The 20,444-nt window shown below is 45.7% G+C and overlaps 1 protein-coding gene across 1 annotated transcript in view; it reads left to right on the plus strand.

Annotated features, from left to right (window-relative positions):
* LOC135696860 (WD repeat-containing protein 91) overlaps positions 1-20,444 on the plus strand; it is a 123,768-nt gene that overhangs the window by 90,652 nt on the left and 12,672 nt on the right. The gene's annotated exons all lie outside the window — the stretch shown is intronic.

Here is a 20,444-nt window from a genome sequence, read left to right on the forward strand (position 1 = left end):
GGATCGTTTGCTGTTGGCGAAAAATGCAGTTATGTTGGGGGTTCCTGCGTTGGAAAATGAAAACACCAAGGAAGTGGTACGTTGTGTGATGAACGCCGTTGGAGCTTCGTATAGTGCTGCTTGTATCGTGGATGCTAGACGTATTCATAGCAGGAATGATCGCGGTAATACAGCGCCAATCATCATACGGTTTGTCGACGAAAACACCAAGGAGGCTTTTTTCGAGAAGAAGCGAGCTCATGGAGTCCTGCTGGCGTCTGCTGTTTGTGAAGCTTTCATCGGGTCAACGAATCGGATCACTGTACGTGACGAAATAACATCCTTCGGGAAAGATCTTCTTCAAAAAACAAAAGATTTGCAGAACTCGTTAGACCTCAAATACGTGTGGATGGGAAGAGATGGCAAAATACTGGTGAAACGTCATGACGGCGCAAAAGTGGAGAAAATTTCATTGCAGAAGGATCTCGAATCACTATCGAAAGCATCTCAGAAGCGGGCACTCAACTCATCCGGAAACAATTCAACCCCGTCACCACAAGGACCATCACCAAATGTTGTATTGTGGTTGGTGATGTTAATCTACCCGTTAATCAGCCCAACAACAGAGCAGTTGAGGAATATCTAAGTGCACTGCGTTGTTATAACTTCAAAGTAACGAATACATTTCCAACAAGACCGATCAGTAGCAATATTCTAGATCATGTGGTTTGTTCTGAATCTCTGCTGAACAACGTAGTCAATGAAACACTTTTTTCCGATATTAGTGACCATTGTTTCGTGCTTTCCACGTTCCAGAATCCCAAAATTGTGAACAAGCGTGTTTTGGAGAAAACTATAGTAAACCACGCAAAGTTACACGAAGATTTTGTTGACGCCACCAGATCTCTTCCAACTGGATCCGCAGAAGCAAAACTGCAGTATATCATTAACCTGTATCAGGAATTTAAAGAAAATTGCTCAAGGAAAATAACGGTGCAAGCAAAGATAAAAGGGTCGTGTCCATGGATGACCTTCGATCTGTGGAAAATGATTCAAATAAAAGATAAAATTCTATCCAGAAGCAGGAGACACCCTCTCGATACTTCCCTCCAGGAACAACTTGCCCATGTATCGAAAATGCTTCAGCGAACAAAAGAACAAGCCAAGAGATCATACTACAGTAACCTACTCCGTGATCCACATCCAAAAAACATGTGGAAAATCCTGGATCAAGTGCTAGGTCGCACATTTGATGAGCAGCAACAAATTGAACTCGAGCATTGCGGTCGTAGCGTTAAGGATCCCAAAGATGTAGCTGAAATATTCAACGAGTTCTTCAGTGGAATCGGACCCCAGCTCGCCTCCAGCATCACAAGTCGTCGAGATATCACCAAGTTTGGAAGTTTGAGACCCACCAGGAACTCCTTTTTCATGAGACCCACAACGAAACAGGAAGTAATTGTGGAAATTAAAGCACTTGACAGCTCCAAGAGTAGTGGACCGGATGGTATTCCAGCAACATTCTTGAAAACCCACTACGATTTTTTTGCCGAATTATTAACGGATGTCTTCAACGAAATCATTGACACCGGACTTTATCCGGACTTCCTGAAAATTGCCCGAGTGATACCAATCCACAAATCTGGCTCAAAAAAGGATCCAAACAACTACAGGCCAATATCTGTTCTTTCGGTTTTCAACAAAGTACTAGAACGGCTCATCGTTCGTAGACTGACCAAATTTCTTGAGGTCACCGATGCTCTTTATCATTACCAGTATGGATTCCGCGTTGGTTCAAATACTCTAACTGCAACTAGTGAGCTAGTCGACGACATTTACGACGCGATGGATAAGCGTAAAGTAGTAGGAGTTCTATTTCTTGACCTAAAAAAAGCGTTTGAAACAATTGACCACGCTGTAATGCTGCAAAAACTCGATAATTACGGCATCAGGGGAACTGCAAACAGATTGATACAAAGTTATTTATCTGGGAGAAAACAGTCTGTTTCTGTACAGAAAACTACCAGTGCATATAGACATATGTCAGTCGGAGTACCGCAGGGTAGCAATCTTGGCCCGCTTTTATTTCTGCTCTACATAAATGATTTGCCGAACCTACGTTTGTACGGAAAACCACGTCTTTCTGCCGATGACACCTCAATATCGTACATCGGAACCGATGCCAATCAAATTGTGGATCTTTTTTTTTTCCTTTATTTAACGTCGGTCTCTGTTCCGCAATCTAGTGCCAATCACCGACGGACATCGTTTGCCATCCATTTACGGCAATCGAATGTGCAGGAAGGCAGCTTCCACACCTGCGTAAGATATCGCACCCATTCAACACACATGCGCCGGGACCAACGGCTTTACTTCCCTTCCGAAGGAAGACGTGACCAGAGATTTTTATGCCTTAAAAAAAATCCCACCGACCTCGGCTATGATTGAACCCAGACCCATCGGGGTGTTAGAAAGCAGTCACGCTTACCACTACACCACCGGCGCCGGCGGTAAAATTGTGGATCTCATGAAACAGGATTTGGAGAAACTTGAGGACTTCTTCTCCGAAAACTTGCTATCGCTGAACCTCGCCAAGACCAAATACATAATATTCCATTCGCCTCGCCTAACTGTTTCAAGAAGTCACGAACTTGTCGTGAACTCGACGAAGATCGACGAAGTGGATAGTTTCAAGTACCTGGAACTAACACTTGACTCTACACTATCTTGGAGTCACTATATCAACACGCTGCAGAAGGCCATCACTACTACATGTGGAGTGCTGTGGAAAGTGTCCAAGTTTCTGCCTTGAAATCAACTTCTACTGCTTTACCACGCCTTCGTGCAATCGAGAACTTGCTACCTAGTGTCAATATGGGGTGCTGCGAGTAAAACCAAACTTAAAACAATCCAGAAGACTCAAAATAGATGTCTGAAAATTATCTACAAGAAACCGTGGCTGTATCCAACAGTAGACTTGTACACTGAAGCAGCTTTCTCAATATTACCTGGTGCGGCCTTGCGTGACTTACAAACCTTGGTACAAATCCAGAATCTCCTACACAAACCGTCAGCTCTTCACAACCAGTCTTTTCCACGTACGTCCCACCGCTATGAAACAAGAAATCCCCCAGCACTTATCGTTAGTCGTCCAAACACCGGGTACGGAAAGATGTCTTACAGTTACTATGGTAGAACAAAATACAACACGCTACCTATTTCTCTACGATCGGAACGAAATCCACAGCGATACAAACATCATGTGACTTTATGGATTAAAAATAATATTGCAAACTACATAATTTAGACCGATGTGTACCAGTGTAATATCGTTCACTGCTGCTTTATGCTCCCTTCAAAGAGATCACTCTCACTGGGAGCTTCTACTCCAAACTACCGTTACGCTGTTTACTAATGCCATGAAAATCATTTTCTTTTCTTCCGCCTCCCTCCGCCTAGCAACACCGCCACCCACCATACCGCCACCCACCGCACCACCAACCATCAACGACCACCGCTGCCTCAACTAAAACAAAAACTGAAAATGTTGTGAAACAAAGCTTTTGTAATGTTAATTTTGAAAAGAAGAGTAGGTTTTGTGCCTGTTGGAGGAATTATCTCGAAAGGAGAAAACCTCCAGTGGGCTTTTCTACTTCAGACAAAAAAAGAATAAAGAATAAAGAATAAAAAAAAAAGAAAGCATTTTCCCAGTCAGGTATTACATTTCGAATGAATTGCACTACTTGGCTGGGAACTGAATTCCAAATATCAAAGGGTTATGTCAGCCCCTTATCCAGAAAAATACAGGTGTTCAGAGTCTTCTTTTTCTATGCCACATAATCGACACATGTCCCCTTGAGGTTTTCCTATTAGCTTCAAGTGATATTTACATGGACAGTGTCCTGTTATTGAACCAGTGCACATACTGAGTGTTGGTCGATCAATGCTGGGTAATGCGCAACACAGATCCCATTGAGATCACTAGCCTCTTCCCAGCAACTCCTATCCCTACCTCGCCGTGGTACCGGCTGGGAACTGTGAGCAACCTTAGGGAAGATTGGGTAATAAACCCCGGTAGGAACTTTGGTCATAGGCTGACAGGGAAGGGGGGGTTTGCTTCGGCAAGCCTGAGCGTCTGTTCTCCAGGATGAGCGGCTCACAACAGCATCTGTTCCCCATGTTAGGGGCGGCTGATCTACGTCCGAACGCCAGTGAAGGACTCTAAGCACAACTGTGCACCCTGGTCCTCGGGAAAGTTAGGGGATTGGTGTCAGGCCCTGCGAGCCAGCCGTAAAAAAAGCATTGCAACGGAAAATCAGCAACAGAGGAATACGAACCGAGACCAACGGCAACGACCCCAGCGACGAAATAGGACTTGCGATTGGAATCGGCACGTGGAACTGTCGATCTCTCAATTTCATCGGGAGCACCCGAATACTCGCCAATCTACTGAAGGACCGCGGATTCGGCATCGTAGTGCTGCAGGAGATGTGTTGGACAGGATCCATGGTGCGAAAGTTTAGAGGTAATCATACCATCCACCAGAGTTGCGGCAACACACGCGAGCTGGGCACAGCTTTCATCGTGATGAGCGAAATGCAGAAGCGCGTGATCGGTTGGTGGCCGATCGACGAAAGAATGTGCAGGTTGAGGATCAAGGGCCGATTCTTCAACTTTAGCATAATCAACGTGCACAGTCCTCACTCCGGAAGCACTGATGATGACAAGGACGCATTTTACGCGCAGCTCGACCGCGAGTAGGATCGCTGCCCAAGCCACGACGTCACGATCATCATAGGAGACCTAAACGCTCAGGTAGGCCAGGAGGAGGAATTCAGACCGACGATTGGAAAGTTCAGCGCCCTCCAGCAGACGAACGGGAACGGCCTACGACTCATCGATTTCGCCGCCTCCACGAACATTGCCATACATAGCACCTTTTTCCAACACAGCCTCCCCTAGCGTTACACCTGGAGATCACCACAGCAGACGGAATCGCAAATCGACCACGTTCTGATTGATGGACGGCACTTCTCCGACATTATCGACGTCAGGACCTATCGTGGCGCTAACATCGACTCTGACCACTACCTGGTGATGGTCAAACTGCGCCCAAAACTTTCCGTCATCAACAATGTATGGTACCGACGCCCGCCACGGTACAACCTAGAGCGACTGAAGCAACCGGATGTCGCCTTAGCATACGCGCAGAATCTCGAGGCAGCGTTGCCAGAGGAGGGCGAGCTTGATGTGCCCCCTCTAGAGGACTGCTGGAGTACAGTAAAAGCAGCCAGTCTAATCTCAGTCGGCGCCGCCGGGATGTTCTGAGGCATAACATCTCTCCTTCGGAAGGGAAGTAAAGCCGTTGGTCCCCGGTTGAGTTGATGGGTCGATATGTAGGATCCAGGTGTGGGAGCTGCCTCCCTGGCGTCGGTAGCATTGGAGCGCGTCACTTTTCAATAGGTCCTATCTACATTGATCGATTCTCTTCATCGACACTCTCTTTCGTAAATAACTCGGCTTCACAAATGTTTCCTGCCGTCTTCGTCGAATTAGATGCTAGATTGTTGCTTCTTCCATCGAAAATATCGGGCCGTGGCGATTCAAAGTTGATCAAGGTTGATCAAAATAATTTGTACCCCTGCTTCCAGTTTGATTACATGAGCATTTTGTGTGGTCGTTGGTTCTGAATATGGACAAACAGGGAGATGAATTCTATTCCTACTCTTTACTGTAATAAGCTTGGTGGCCCTGAAAAGAGCCGTTTTGTTGCCAAAGTTGGTGATGATTTAACCTCCGAAACCAAACAGAGTGCGTCTCTGTCACTTCAAAACGTAGATGACATCCATGGCCGCTTACGCTTGGCATGTTTAGTGTAGGTGACAGCATCACGGATCTCATTTTTCAAGAACACCTTCCGTACACCTCGTAAATCAGACCGGAGATACGTCAGACACCGCCACGGCGAGCCAGAGGACGGATGGTGGTTATCTCGAAGAATTTGCGTTTGGTTCTGAATATGGCGATGAGTGTGCAAAATATTACGCAATTCCATCCTCCCTATTCGCACGCGCCCGGATCGGAGGCGAATGCCACTTCGACTTGTTTCGTCTACTTACTACTCTCTGACGACTGTGCTGGGGAAGCAACATATACATGTAGGTAATTGGTGGATTTGTTAGTTAATTCGACGCTTTTGGACTATGCTGTACATTTACCAGTTTTTCAATAGTTTCTTGTTGAAAATCAACATTCAAAAGCATTGTTATCGATGCGTAGCCATATTTCTGATCGATTGGTGATAAAATTATTGAAATTGGACCAGGGGCAGCTGAGTTATTAACGTTCAAAATCTTTCTTAATTTGTTACATGTTCCATTTTCGGTTTTCACAAAGTGTACCCCTATATAGAAATCAAAGACGTAGTCCTACGTCAAAAACTAACAATGACACCAACGCAAACCATCAACATTAGCGGGTAGGAGAAGCATTCCCCTTCCCGATGATATTGTTGGTTTGCGTGGACGACCCTCGGTTGGCGAGAAAAGGGCATAAGAAGGTTTGTTTACAAAAAGCTTGTATGCCCTTTTCACATGTGGCTCTTGATATGTGGTGGTAAACTATAACGAACAAAGTTTGGTGCACCGGTAAACAAATGAGGCACGCGACACCTCTGTGAAAAATACACAAATGTCCAACTGTTGCAATGGCGATCAAAATTATCACCGATTACCTGCAAACAGCGCATTCCCTAACACAGATTTAAAAATTGAATTCGATCCTGTCCCACCGAATGGTGCTCATTCAATCACCGTGTGTGGTGGTGTCCGTTCAACGGTGTCCGCATCAGCAGCATCAGTAGTAGCAGTAGTAGCAGCAGCAGCAATGCTTTCGGCATGTCGTAGAACATTGTTCTCCAGTACGCTACGAAAGGTTGCCTGCACGCAGCGAGCTGCAGGGCCCACATAAGCAACCATAGGAGGAAGAAGCCCCACCGCTAGGAATCAGAACAGCCTCATCCGTGTTAAAAACCCAGCTCAGCATTACTCAACCATCACGACAAAACGGTCCTTCTCAGGACCACCATAAATTTGTTAAAGAGTATTATTTGAACATTTGTCAAGGTCATCTAGCCTAGTTTCCTACAATCAATTTTCGCATATTTTTCATTTATGGAAAAAGCCAAAAATTCCGTGCGTTTTGTGCACGAAAATGTGTAATTACGTCATCATAAAACGAGGCTTTTCCATGATACCGTGCTAGCATGCTAGACGGTACCTATCTTTATGTCTTTTGATGCAAATTTTAAGCCCCTCCTATTAAGGGAATTATGCCAAAAACAAATCTTGCCGAATTCTCTTAATAGGAGGGGCTTAAAATTTGCATCTAAAAGCATCAAGGTAAGTACCGTCCGGTATGCAGATTTAATTTCCGAATACCAAAATTGATGGGCAGTCTGTTCAAATTTCTACAATTGTACGAAGTAATTGATAATTGAGAAATAGTTTGCGAGTTTATCGATAAAGCCATGTCGCAGTATTTGGCTACACAATACAAGCGCCGATCACGTAAGCGCGTAAAGGAAGAGCAAGCGGACAAACCTCCAAAGAACCAACCAAAACTGATGCTGAAAGAAATCGGTGTTACCGAGACAGGATCAGAACGGCTAGAGACAACATTGCTTTATCTACTGGTTGGGATGCTGGAGAAGGGTCTTCAAGACAAGGTAGGACATTTGACTATTTTCCTTTGAAATAAAGATGTTAATTGTTTATAACGCATCTGAGGTAAGTGATAATTCACGATTATTTATTTATTTCTTTTATTAGAAAATTATTTCTTTTTTTATTAGAAAAATACTTTTCAAAAGAATAAATTGGTAAACAACATGAGTTGTTTGCATTGCGATAATATTGTTTTTTAATTATATTTAATTACAACAATTTAATATTTACTATACTTTTGCAGTGACATCATAACTACCTTTCGTAATCCTACGTCAAATCCGAGGGGAGCGACACATCTAAATCTCAAGTTTAGGTGGTCAACAAATCTCACACTAGCGAATCAATCTTCGAACAATCTTCTTTCATTTGTCGCATCTACTTGCATCGCTCATCATTTTTTTGCAGGAAATCTTCAGAATCGTCATCAATCTTCTTTCTATCTACTCAGCGTGCGTGCAGCTAGCCACAGTAAAACACAATCTTTTTTGCATCGTAGATAGAGTCGTCCCCCTCGGTCAAATCTACGGTCGTGTTTTGGATACCTCTTACTTTTTTGAAATTGCACCCCCAATATGTTGCCGAAAGACGTAATCCTACGTCAAAAGTGGTTCAGTTTTTCAGCTCAACAAGCGATACGTGTGGTAGCGTTCCACACGGGCTTTCTATGCTCACTCACACTATCATAGTATGCTGCCAATCTTAACTCCCTTCTACCACTAGGTGCGTAATTGTTCGTCAATGAAAAGCGGAGCTTCTTTCTGATCCGAAGTTCCACTTCTGTTCAGTGTCTTAACTCAAGAGAACACCAGAAATTCAAATAGGTATATGGATAGATTTTTCAGTCTTAGAATTAAAAATTTCAGTTTCTAGTACACTGTATTCAATTACAGTCGATCGGTTGACTACCGCCATATGGATTTGGCAAACTTTAGTCTTCTGCCACGAGTTGATGTGTTCCAGCGCTCAGTATCAAACGGATTACACAAGGGGATTTTTTGTTTAGTTCAAGGTTATGAGTCATGGAAGCATATTGTGGGAATCACGTGTGTTTAAATACTGTTGCTGATCTATCATCCAGCCAAAAGGGTGTGTTGGATAGACAAAGTTAATACATATCTAGGGTTAATATCACTAAAGTCGGCCTACATAAATTTCTTCTTTGGGCATGATATCGGCTTTCCTCCATGCGGAGTGAACCCCCACGTGACTGTTTCGTGCAGACAGCAGCAGGCGGCAGCTGGCAGTGGTGCTAGGAAAAAAGAATAATAAAAGCAGTTCGTTTGGTTAGCAATCGGTAATGGCATAATAACTTTTTCCACAAGCGTCGGATCGTTTTGCGGTGCTGGAAGAAAAGTTTTCTTGTAAAATTTACTAGAGAGAAGTTGGATTGACTTATTTTTAGAGGACAATTGGTGACCTTGCCAGATTTTTATTTGAAACAGTAAGTCTTTCCGTAGAAAATGTCGTGCAATGATATCATAGGTATGACTTTTCATTTCAGGATAGCTTATATTACGTCATATCAGCTGCACAGCATAAACATAATTTTGATATCACATCAAAGTGCATGCACTTCAATCGTGTCGAAAATATGGTGTAATATCACTTGCCAAAAAAGACAAAAATATCATTAATACAGTGCATGAACTGATATTACGGTGCTTTTATTATTTGATTATTTTTGTGGCTATAACAATTAAATGAGGCTTTCGACATGATTGAAGTGCATCCATTACATGTTATATTTTAAAAAATTTTTTTTTTGCTTTTCGCACATTCGGTGGTGACGTGATTTTGGCACATTTTCCACAACGCGGGTTTGATGTGGCAGTTACGGGTCCCGTGTCCGAAATTCAGACAGCGCTGGCACTGGGTCACATCGCGATGGCCGCCACGATATGGCTTCCATCGAATGATGATCGAGTTGATTGAGCAGATAGGGAAATACACCAAGAATAGACAATCCGGATAAGCCTTCGCGGTCTCGTCGTTCCTCGTGATTCTGAAAACCGCGATGGGAGCCAGCTTGTACCGGTCTCTAATCCTGGCCTCGATCAGCTTCGGGTCGCAATTTGGGATAACTCAGACAACCACTTTTAATGGCCTCTCATCAGGGATGTCATGTGTGAACAATTCCGTACTGGCGTTCTTCAGGTGGCCCACGACGAAATTGTACTCCGCTTTTGTTCGAAGCACCACTTTGGTACCGACTCGTCCCAACTTGTATTCTGCTTTCACACCCAGAGCCGCCAGTTCAGCAATGAGTTCGTTGTGTACCGCCATATGGATTTGGCAAACTTTAGTCTTCTGCCACGAGTTGATGTGTCCGAGCGCTCAGTATCCAACCGGATTTCATCAGGGGATTTTTTTAGCTTAATAAGTTGAAGGTTATGAGCCATGGAAGCATGTTTTTCAGCTCAAAACGCGATGCGTTGTATAGTGTTCTCCACGGGCTTTCTATGCGCACTCACACTATCATAGCATGCTGCCTATCTTAACTCCCTTCTACCGCCAGGCGGTACCGCTACCGCGCGTTCCGATCAGGAACAGCCGTAAAAGTGATAGGGGCCTGAGTGTCCCTAATTTGGGCCCATACATAAATTCAGCAATGGACTAAATTTACAATAGCAACCAAAAATATCCATAAGTAACGTCCCAATAACGCGTTCATCTAGATAAAATTGATAAATAGCAGATTTTTAGCGATGGGCCCAACCTTAGATCCATAGGCCAACATTAGAGACATTTCCCTTTTATTCATAAAATTGGTCCTAGAAAGCACTTCTAGAAGACTCATTTGAACGACTTCGGACTTGTGACCGGAAAATGGACACTGGAATCTACTGGGTGAGCTAGGTACGTTAGTGTTCGCCAATGAAAAGCGGAGCCACTTTCTGATCCGAAGTTCCACTTCTGTTCAGTGTCCTAACTCAAGAGAACACCAGTAATTCAATTAGGGTTTTTGATCTTATTTCCTTCCTACTAAGTACAACACGCCCTTTACCTCTCTTTTCTGAACAAGTTTAAATAAAACAAGGAATATTTCTGTCAAAGATAACTTCTAAACTTATTCATCTTTCCATACGTACCGTTGGATTTGATAAAGAGTCACAAATTTATTGTATACGGACTAGGAGGATCGTTCTGTACAAATTAAATATACTGTGGCTTCGAACAATTACAAATGTATATAACAGTCGGAGCTGTACTGAAGCGAAATACGCTGCCAGACTGTTGAGCAGTTCAGTCGATTTTTATTCTCTCTCGTTTCATTCGTTCGTTCGTTCGCAAATCGAATTGCTCCGCGTTGTGTAGTGGCGCTCTCGCTGACCCAGCCATGGGTAAGAAATCGCGCGGTAACGCGAGTGCCGGTTTACCGGGAAAACAGCCTCTCCCAGGAGAACGCGCGACCACCGAGCCTGCCCAGATGAAGCAGAAGAAAACCCCATTGCCCGTCCCGATGGGCGTTGCGGACCCGCAGCCGGGGCCTCCCGGAACTAAACGACCCAGAACTGAAGACAGCAGTGCCACCGCATCGGTAGCAAAAAAACTGCTGAGCAACAATCCGTTCTCCGCCCTGCAAAACGGAGGCCAGCCGCAGTCGGACCCTGAGACGGTGCCGAAAAAAGTGAAGTTGCCACCCTTCTATGTGAAGGGCTCCCCTCCCGGGCTATGGGAACAGCTGGATTACTACATTCAGGAGGGCCTTCGTTGCACCATTCAACGGTGCACGGAAGGCTACAAACTGATGGTCTCGGCCGAAAATCACTACAACGCCGTCCAGGCCCTCTTGGACAAGATGAAGCTGGAGTACTTCTCCCACGACGTCGAGGCCACCAAGCCGCTGAAAGTGGTGCTGCGCGGGCTCCACGACATGGACACCACCACCTTAATGGACGAGATTAAGGCGAACGGCCTCAAGCCGGTCGAAATCCACAAGATGACCCGCAGCAAGGCCATCAAGTATCGTGACCAGCTCTACCTGGTCCATCTGCAGAAGAACTCCACAACCGTGAAGGATCTCCAGACGACACACTGTTCCACATCGTAGTGAAGTGGGAGCGGTATAAGCCGACCCACCGTGGCGTCACTCAGTGCTCGAACTGCCTATTGTTCGGGCACGGCACCAGGAACTGCCGCATGGCCAGTCGCTGCATCAAATGCGGCAAAAACCACAAGATCGACGACTGCGACGGCATCGAGGAAGCCGCTCCCACATGCGCCAACTGCGGTGCCACCCACAAGGCCACAAGTAAGGCCTGTCCTAAGCGGGCCGAATACGCCGAGATCCGGAAGAAGGCCTCGTCCAACAACCAGCCCGGTCGCAAGAAGGTTCCGGAAAACAACGCGCAGAACTTTCCTCCGTTATCACCGGTCCAACCACGGCCAATTCCAGTGTTGGCGCCGCTCCCGCTCAACCAACAGTTGGCTGCTGCCCAGTCGGCTGCCGCTGCAGTACCCGGTCAAGCCTCCGGCCCATCGACGGATGCCCCTGCTCCGGGATTGGCCAGTACAACCGGCGAAGCTTCCGACGATTCTCCGCTGTCAACGGATGAGATCGTCACACTGCTGGCCCAGGCCATCATCATCAAGCGCACCTGCGCAACAAGAACACAACAGCTCCAAGCTATCATCTCTTCGTCGCTAATTATGGACCGTGAAGCCATAAAGATCGCCAACTGGAACGCTCGCTCCGTAGGGGCGAAAAACATTGAGCTTGCAGACTTCCTCCGCAAGCACGACATCGACGTGGGCCTTCTCACCGAGACCCACCTCAAGACCGGTGACAGCCTCTGACTGCCCGACCACAGCATTGTCTGGCTTGATCACACCAGCTCCAGGGTGTCGCGGTCATCATAAAGAAAGGCATCAAGTACTGCACCCTACCCCACTACCGCACTTCCATCATCGAGGCCGTCGGCGTAGAGGTGGAAACATCGACCGGAAACGTCCGGTTCATCGCCGCCTACTGCCCCCGGCAATGTACCGTTAGCAATGGTTCAGCACATCAGTTCAAGAACGACCTTGCCATCATAACCCGCACCAATGCCCGCTTCGTAATCGGAGGGGACCTGAACGCCCGGCACGAGGCCTGGCGAAACTACCAGCAGAACCAGAACATCCGCCTATTATTCGACCATTCCCAGCATGGTCTCAATTCCGCCTGGTTTCCGGACGAACCAACCTTCACATCACCGGCGGGCAACCCATCGACGCTGGACCTGTTCTTGGCAAACACTGGATTTGCCAAGCCGGTTGCCGTCAACAACCTGAGTTCGGACCACCAACCAGTGCTGACCGAGCTGGGCTGCAACGTGGACCCTGCACCGTGCCAGCGGAAGGACTACCATCGAGTCAACTGGGTCCAGTTTCGGCGCGTGGTCGACCGCCACATCGTCGACAACCCACCGCTCGACACAGTGGAGGACATCGACCGGGCCCTGGAGGGTCTCCATCAAGCCATATCCGTGGCTGACGAAGAGTGCGTTCGACGAGTTCCTGTGAGCGTAAATACGAAATGGTCGATCTGAATCGGCAGATCGCTTCCAGAATGGTCTCAATCCGGAACGAGAGTTTCGGGCGGCTCGTTCAGAACCTGGACGACCGTTCCAGACCATTCTGGAAGGTTGCCAAGGTGCTGAAGTCTCACCCCAAGCCCATTCCACCACTTAGAGTCAATGACGAACGGCTTATCACCAACGAAGAGAAAGCCAATGCGATTGGGGAGCACATTGCCCAGTCGCATTTGCTTGGCTCCAAAATCCCAAGTCCACTCGAGAACCAGGTTGCGCAGTGCGTCCAGACGTTAGATGCCTCCCCTTGTGCCGTCCCTCCAGAAGAACGGATACAGAGGAACAAATTTGCTCAGCGCTGAAACACAGTAAGAACATGAAGGCTCCCGGGTTTGACGGAATATTCAACCTAGAGTTGAAAAATCTCAGCGCGAGGGTGCACTCGCTGCTGGCTGCCATCCTCAATAGGTGCCTGGAGCTGCACTACTTTCCAAACATCTGGAAGGTGGCAAAAATCATCCCGATCCGCAAACCTGGGAAAGACCCTTCACTACCGTCAAGCTACAGACCGATTAGCCTGCTCTCAGCGCTGAGCAAGCTGTTCGAAAAATTGATACTCAGCCGACTAAACAAGTTTGTGTACGAACATGACATTCTTCTTCCGGAACAGTTCGGGTTCCGCAAGGGGCATTCCACCAATCATCAGCTAGTGCGGGTGATGAATAACATCCGAAGTAACAAAGCTGTATCCAAGTCCACAGCCATGGCTTTGTTAGACGTCGAAAAGGCGTTTGACAATGTCTGGCACGACGGACTTATATACAAGCTTTGTAACTCTAACTTTCGTTCAGGGTGTCGTTAAATAGTTCCATTTCGGGACAATTTCGGATCCCAGCAGGTGTTCCGCAAGGGAGTCTGCTGGGACCACTGCTTTACAGCATCTACACGTCGGACATCCCTCCTCTAGAAGACGGTTGCGTGTTCTTCCTGTTCGCAGATGACACCGCGATAGCCGTCAAGGGTAGGATGCCTCGTGAAATTACGAACAAGCTCCAACGATGCCTTTGACACTTTTACTGATTATGCCACCACGTGGAAAATCAAAATCAACGCCTTGAAAACCCAAGCGATCATGTTCCTACACAGACAATCGCCAACACTTAAACCGTCTCCCTCCTGTACCGTAATAATGGATGGTACAAGGGTCGAGTGGTCCGCTGATGTTACTTATCTCGGGATGTTGTTCGATGAGAAGCTCCTGTTCCGCTCGCACATAGAGAAAACCCTAGTTAAGTGCTCCGCCTTGGTTAGGTGTTTGTATCCGCTCATTTGCCGCAGATCCCGCCTCTCAAGGCAAAACAAACTGGCTGTCTACAAACAGATCATAGCCCCCGCGATCTTCTATGCCGCCCCGGTGTGGGAATCGTGCGCTCAGACCCACAGGAACAAAATCCAGGTTGCACAGAATAGAGTGATGAGGATGATCCTAGATCGTCCATTAGACACAAGAATAGCAGACCTCCATCAAGAGGCAGAAATTCCCAAAGTAGATTCCAAAATTGAGGATATGACAACAAAATTTATCCAAAAATGCAATCTTTCTGAACATGCTTTAATAAGCAATTTGTGCATAGTAGGTTAAGTGTATTTAGTAGAGTAGGTTAGTTTTAAGCTGTAAATAGTAGTATTAAGTAGTTTCTCTTCAAATTCTAAAAACAAAACGAACCAATCCCACCAAGGTGGTCTACCGTGTACTAAGTCTAGGACTAATTCTGTAAAACAAATTTTGAATTTTGCCCATACCTAAAGATGAAGAAAGCAATTAAATCACTTAGACAAATGTATATGGTAATCATCCAAGTTGAACTGAAATAAAGATCATTTAAACTAACTAAACTAAAAAAAACTGAAGCGAAATACAGAGACGTCGGATCACTTTCGTTCTGACGTTGAACTCGTTAACAGTCTTTTTAATTATCTCCAGCATCCAAAAACTGTATCACGGTAACTAGGGGAAAAGTACAAAACAGTAAGTATTCCTGACTCGATTCAGGAACACAAAAGTGGCGACGAGGAAAAAGAATTGCAGTGCGTTTTAGTTTGGTGAAAATCTCTTGAAAGCAATTTCAAGACGTGTGGTAGAGCTACGCGAGTGCAAGTGTCGGAAATTCGGCTACCGGAGCTAGGTGTAGTTTTATCGGAGGTTTTACCTCATCACCTCACGAACCACACCGTCAGCATTGCGATAGCATATGAACAATTGATTTATCGGCTATTCATTTGTAAAGCTGGCAGTTGCAGTGGTGTAAGCTTTGTGCCCTGAGAAGCCATTTTAGTTTGGTCCAAGGACGCCATTTTTTTTGCGGCGTACATCTCTGCTTCTATTGAGGACCAAGAAAGGCGATTGTTCTGGAGTGGTGGCAGACAATAACCATTGTTCTTCTGATAAAGCGATTGTGGCTTGAAGGCAATTGAATTTTGTTTTCATATTAAATTCTAAGAGTGTGCTTTTTTTTCTCTTTAAAAACAGCATTCGGGTACTAGTGGTAAACGACCCTTACAGTCCACTTGATTTGCTTCTAGTCACCGTGGTAGCACGCGATCAGTGCCAGTGGAAGACAGAATTTCAGTTGACTCGACCGCTCGCGTGGATCTCGCTACAAGCAGGTGCCAAGGGAGATTCCTCTTTGTCCAAGGAGTAGCAGAAACGACGTAATCAGTCGAGTGCACCAGAAATAAGCAAATAGAGGACCAAAGAAACTGGTGAGGATTATCAAGGTCGGCAACGGTCAGACACCACCTGCGATACATTTGGAAAGTTCGGGTGAGTCCTCATTTTTTATCTATTTAAAGAACGCGAGGTTACAGTTTTTTTGTGGTTGTTATTTGCATACCTGTGGAATTCAACATGGCTGCGATAGGCATGGCTACGACTATTGAGCCTTACCGTAGAGGAATTTCCTTTGTGGAGTGGATTGAACGACTCGATTTTTTTTTTCGAAGCTAATAACATCCAAGATAATTTGCGAAAACCCCATTTTATAACTCTTGGGGGGCCAGTAGTTTATAAAGAGCTAAAATTACTGTACCCAAATACCAATATTGCTGAAGTTGATTATAAGGAAATGATTGCCAAGCTTAAGACAAGATTAGACAAAACTGAGTCGGATTTGATTCAGCGTTTCAAATTTAATAACCGTGTTCAACAGCCGGACGAGTCTCTAGAAGACTACGTTTTGTCGGTTAAATTGCAAGCTGAATTTTGTTCATTTGGTGATTTTAAGGAGTTGGCAATCAGGGACCGTATAATTGCAGGGGTTAAAGAGGTTGCATTACAGCAGATACTGCTGAATGAAGAAAACTTGACCCTGAAAGTAGCTGAGAAAATTATCACTACTTGGGAAATGGCTGGGGCAAATGCCAGAACATTGGGTGTACCCATTGCTGGTGGTCAGGCTTTGAAAAGATTGTTGACCACATATGCGGTTGAAAACCGTGAATTTGGACAAGTGGCCTCAATGAGAGGTCCTGTTAAAAGTAGGTTAGGTGGGAAGCCATACAACAAAAGTCACTCAACTGATAATTTTGCTGGAAATGATAGAAGATTGGTAGAGAGTTTTCGGCCTGGTAACTGGAGAAAAGGGCAAGATAAAAAACGACCTGACTATTCGGGTTACACGTGTGATTTTTGCGGTGTCAAAGGGCATATAAAGCGAAAATGCTTTAGGCTAAACAATTTGAGACGTGATGCCGTCAACCTGGTGAAGTCACACAAACCTGGATTCAGTGCAGATAGGCATTTAAATGAGCTGCTGAGCCGGATGACGACGCATGAATCCGATAGTGATGACGATGACGACAATAATGACACAGGTGAATTTTCTTGTATGTTAGTTTCGTCTATAAATAGAATTAGTGAACCATGTTTGGTTGATTTGACTATTGATGATAAATCAGTTACGATGGAGGTGGATTGTGGTTCGGCTGTTTCGGTAATGAGCAAAAGTCAATATTTTGCTACCTTTGGGAAACCCTTGCAAAAATGCACTAAACAATTGATTGTAGTAAACGGCTCAAATTTGAAGATCGAGGGAGAAACTACGATGGTAGTTAAATATAAAGGGATTGAGATGGAATTGAACTTATTGGTTTTAAATTGTGCTAATGACTTCATTCCCCTATTGGGAAGAACTTGGTTGGACAAATTTTTCCCAAGCTGGAGGCAATATTTTTCTAATTTATCTGTGATCAATAATATGACTGAGCATAAAAATGCAGTAAATCTCACATATCTTTCGATCATCTATTTACTGCAAGGGGTGGTCACTCTACACACTTGTTTTGCGCCAACTTTTTTCTCAGTGTACCTCAGTGTGCCGCAGCTGTACCGGCAGTGTCAAGAAGCCATTGAACTGACTTTTGATTGCTTGTGAATAATGCCTTGTTTGGCAACCCGGTATTTTAACAGCTCTTATTTTTGTTTTTTTTTTTCAATGTTTTCAAAAACGAGACGGACTACAGTTGGGACTACACACTGGATGCATCCGTCTCCAAGGATGTCTGCAACGGACGACGGACGAGCACCGTTGCTACACGATCTTTTCATCTTCGGTGGAAGGCTGACCCCGCACAACGAACGTCAATCATTAGTCAACCAACCCTTCTGGGAGCCGGCGGAGGAAATGGATTTGCACCGAATTTTTCACCGCCCGAGTATCATCCGTCGGAAAACTGGAAACCAACACCGGCCGGAACACACGTCGGACTGATGAAGGACGCACCGCTGACCCGAAACGGACCAGCCAATTTTCCAAGCTAAACTACTTGTCAGAGTCCACCAACCCGTACCAACAATCAATACGAAACTAACGATTTTAAATTGGCTCACCACTTTAGTAGCCTATTGGTCCCAAGCAAACGATTAACGTACCCTATTCTAGTTGAAATTCTATTACTACACTATGTTTGTTTTGATTCGCTATGAAAGTTTGACAGATAACATCAGGGGTGTATGGATTCATGCAGAACATGCAGGGGTGAGTGAAATAGCTTGGGACTGCTTGGGACCGTTGTTCTGGTACTGAGTGAGCCAAAAATAATAATGATTTTCTTCGGGACCTACTAGTCTTAGAGTTACCTCTATGCCCGTACACCCTACAGGACAATTCGATCAGCTTCAAGGTCTACAGCGCCTCCAAGAACAATCGCTTTCCAGGCCAGCAAAAATCGCATTCTCCACTTCTTCAATAACCCACCCGTATGCCGTCCGAAGATCTGCTGCTGACTGCATTCACCACCAAGGACTGCCACCCGTCGCAAGTGCGAATGTTCCCGCTGAAATCGGGAAGTTCCTCCTCCGGATTGGTCGAGTTCCCGAGCGTAGCCCTGGCGGTTAACGTCATCATGAAATGCAACCACAGCGCGATGATCACAAATGCTCAAAACTCCCGTTCATTATGAAGCTGTGCTTCTCCTCCTCCAAGAAGATGAACGGTGCGTGGAGTAACGAGAACACCGAAAACACGTTAGCTTTGAAAGAGCGGAAGCTTTTTTTCTGAGAAAGGAAAGGATTTTCCTTTTTCTGTGTAGTTAATGTTATGATTAGTAATTATAATTTCTTATTGTGTTAGTTGGAAGTGCAAAACGGAACGAGAGTAAAAATTTGTTGAACTATTTGAGATTTAGCCAAGACGGTCCTCCAACAGTATATGTTGGACGATGGAATGGTTGATGTAGTAGCCACCGCCATGGATGTATTCAAGCAGTTCGAATGGTCGGATGGTATAGTTTTTGTTTGGTTGTTGACTTCCCGATTAAAACTCAAGCACCGCTTGTCGTGACCGGCCCAAGATTTCCAGCGTCGACCACGGCTACACAAATTAGCGATGCACTACGAACTAGCGATGCAGCTCCCACGGCTGCGGCTGATTCCAATGCTGCTGCTGCTGTTCCTTCTGCTGGTCCGTCTCCTCTAAAATTCGTCAAAAAAGACGGACCAGCAGCAGCATTGGAAGCAGCTGCAGCCGTGGGAGCTGCATCGCTAGTTCGTGTAACCATGGCCGGAAACCTCGGTCAGGTCAAGATACCGCTGTCAGCTGTTCTTCGTATGGGAGGAAATGTGGATGCGACTGCCGTCACGGGTGTAACGATTTTGAGAATCCATGGCGAGACTTGGTGGAGATTCACGGTTGTTTTGAAAATAATTTGACTAGGAGTGGCAACGTCAATAACAAATTTTGACACATGCACACTGCACAGGCGCTGAAAAAGTTCAGTGTTGCCAGTAACTTAGAAGATCATAAAAATTGTAACCATGGGTGCCAAACAACGTCAATGACTGCACCCGGGTGTGCCCCAGTTTGATTTTGGCACACTGTGTAGAGTGACCAACCCCTTGCTTGGGACCGAAGATAGTACCAGAGCTGAGCCAAAAAGTTGAGCACGTTATTTCGGGACCTTCTGGTCTTAGAGTTACCTCTATGGGAACACTGCGGTGTCTGCCGGGGTTCCCTACGGCGAGTAGGCAATCCGGTGATTCGTCACCAACGTCGTCGGGGGGTGTGGGGGGGGGGGTACCAAAAGACGAGCCCCGCTCATAACCCCTGCTAAATGTCAAGGACCGCTGCTAGGCAGCCAAAGGTGAAGTAGGTGTAAGCGCTCAGCACAATCCGTGCTTTGTAGCAGAACCACTATAGGCTGGCAGGTAAGCCGCCACTTACAAACGTTGACAAATATTTCGACGCCGCTTGTCGTGCGGCCAACTGTTCCTTAGTTGGACCTCTGGCCTGAATTCGCGGATCTCGTGGTGACCCCGACCTGTTTTGCTTTCGACGGTTCAAAATATCACGGATGGTAGTGTAGTGGCAAGATCCACTCGGTAAAATGGATAATCCCGCTGGTAGGGCTCTCAAAGCCGAACTGAACCTGAGTGTCGCATGAGTAGAGCAGGGCATGAGCTATGTATCGAATAGAGAAAATATATTGTCTTTTTTATTGACTGTGAACCAATGAAGTCGTGTTTATTACTCACTGAAGTAAATGTCTGAAACCCATATTAGGATTATAATAGGCAGCAAGTTCTTTTTCCTGCAGGCAATCGGCGCAACAAGTACCACTATTGGTACTACCCGGCTTTCAATTACAATCTAGATTTTAGAATTGTATGTTCATATTGGGTGTACGAATAAGTGTTCTTCTTGGATTGTAATTCTGTAAATTAGAAACG

This window comes from Ochlerotatus camptorhynchus, unplaced genomic scaffold (assembly GCF_037179485.1).
Source record: "Ochlerotatus camptorhynchus isolate MF236.1 unplaced genomic scaffold, CSIRO-AGI_Acam_v1.1 ptg000062l, whole genome shotgun sequence".
Taxonomy (NCBI): Eukaryota; Metazoa; Arthropoda; class Insecta; order Diptera; family Culicidae; genus Ochlerotatus; species Ochlerotatus camptorhynchus.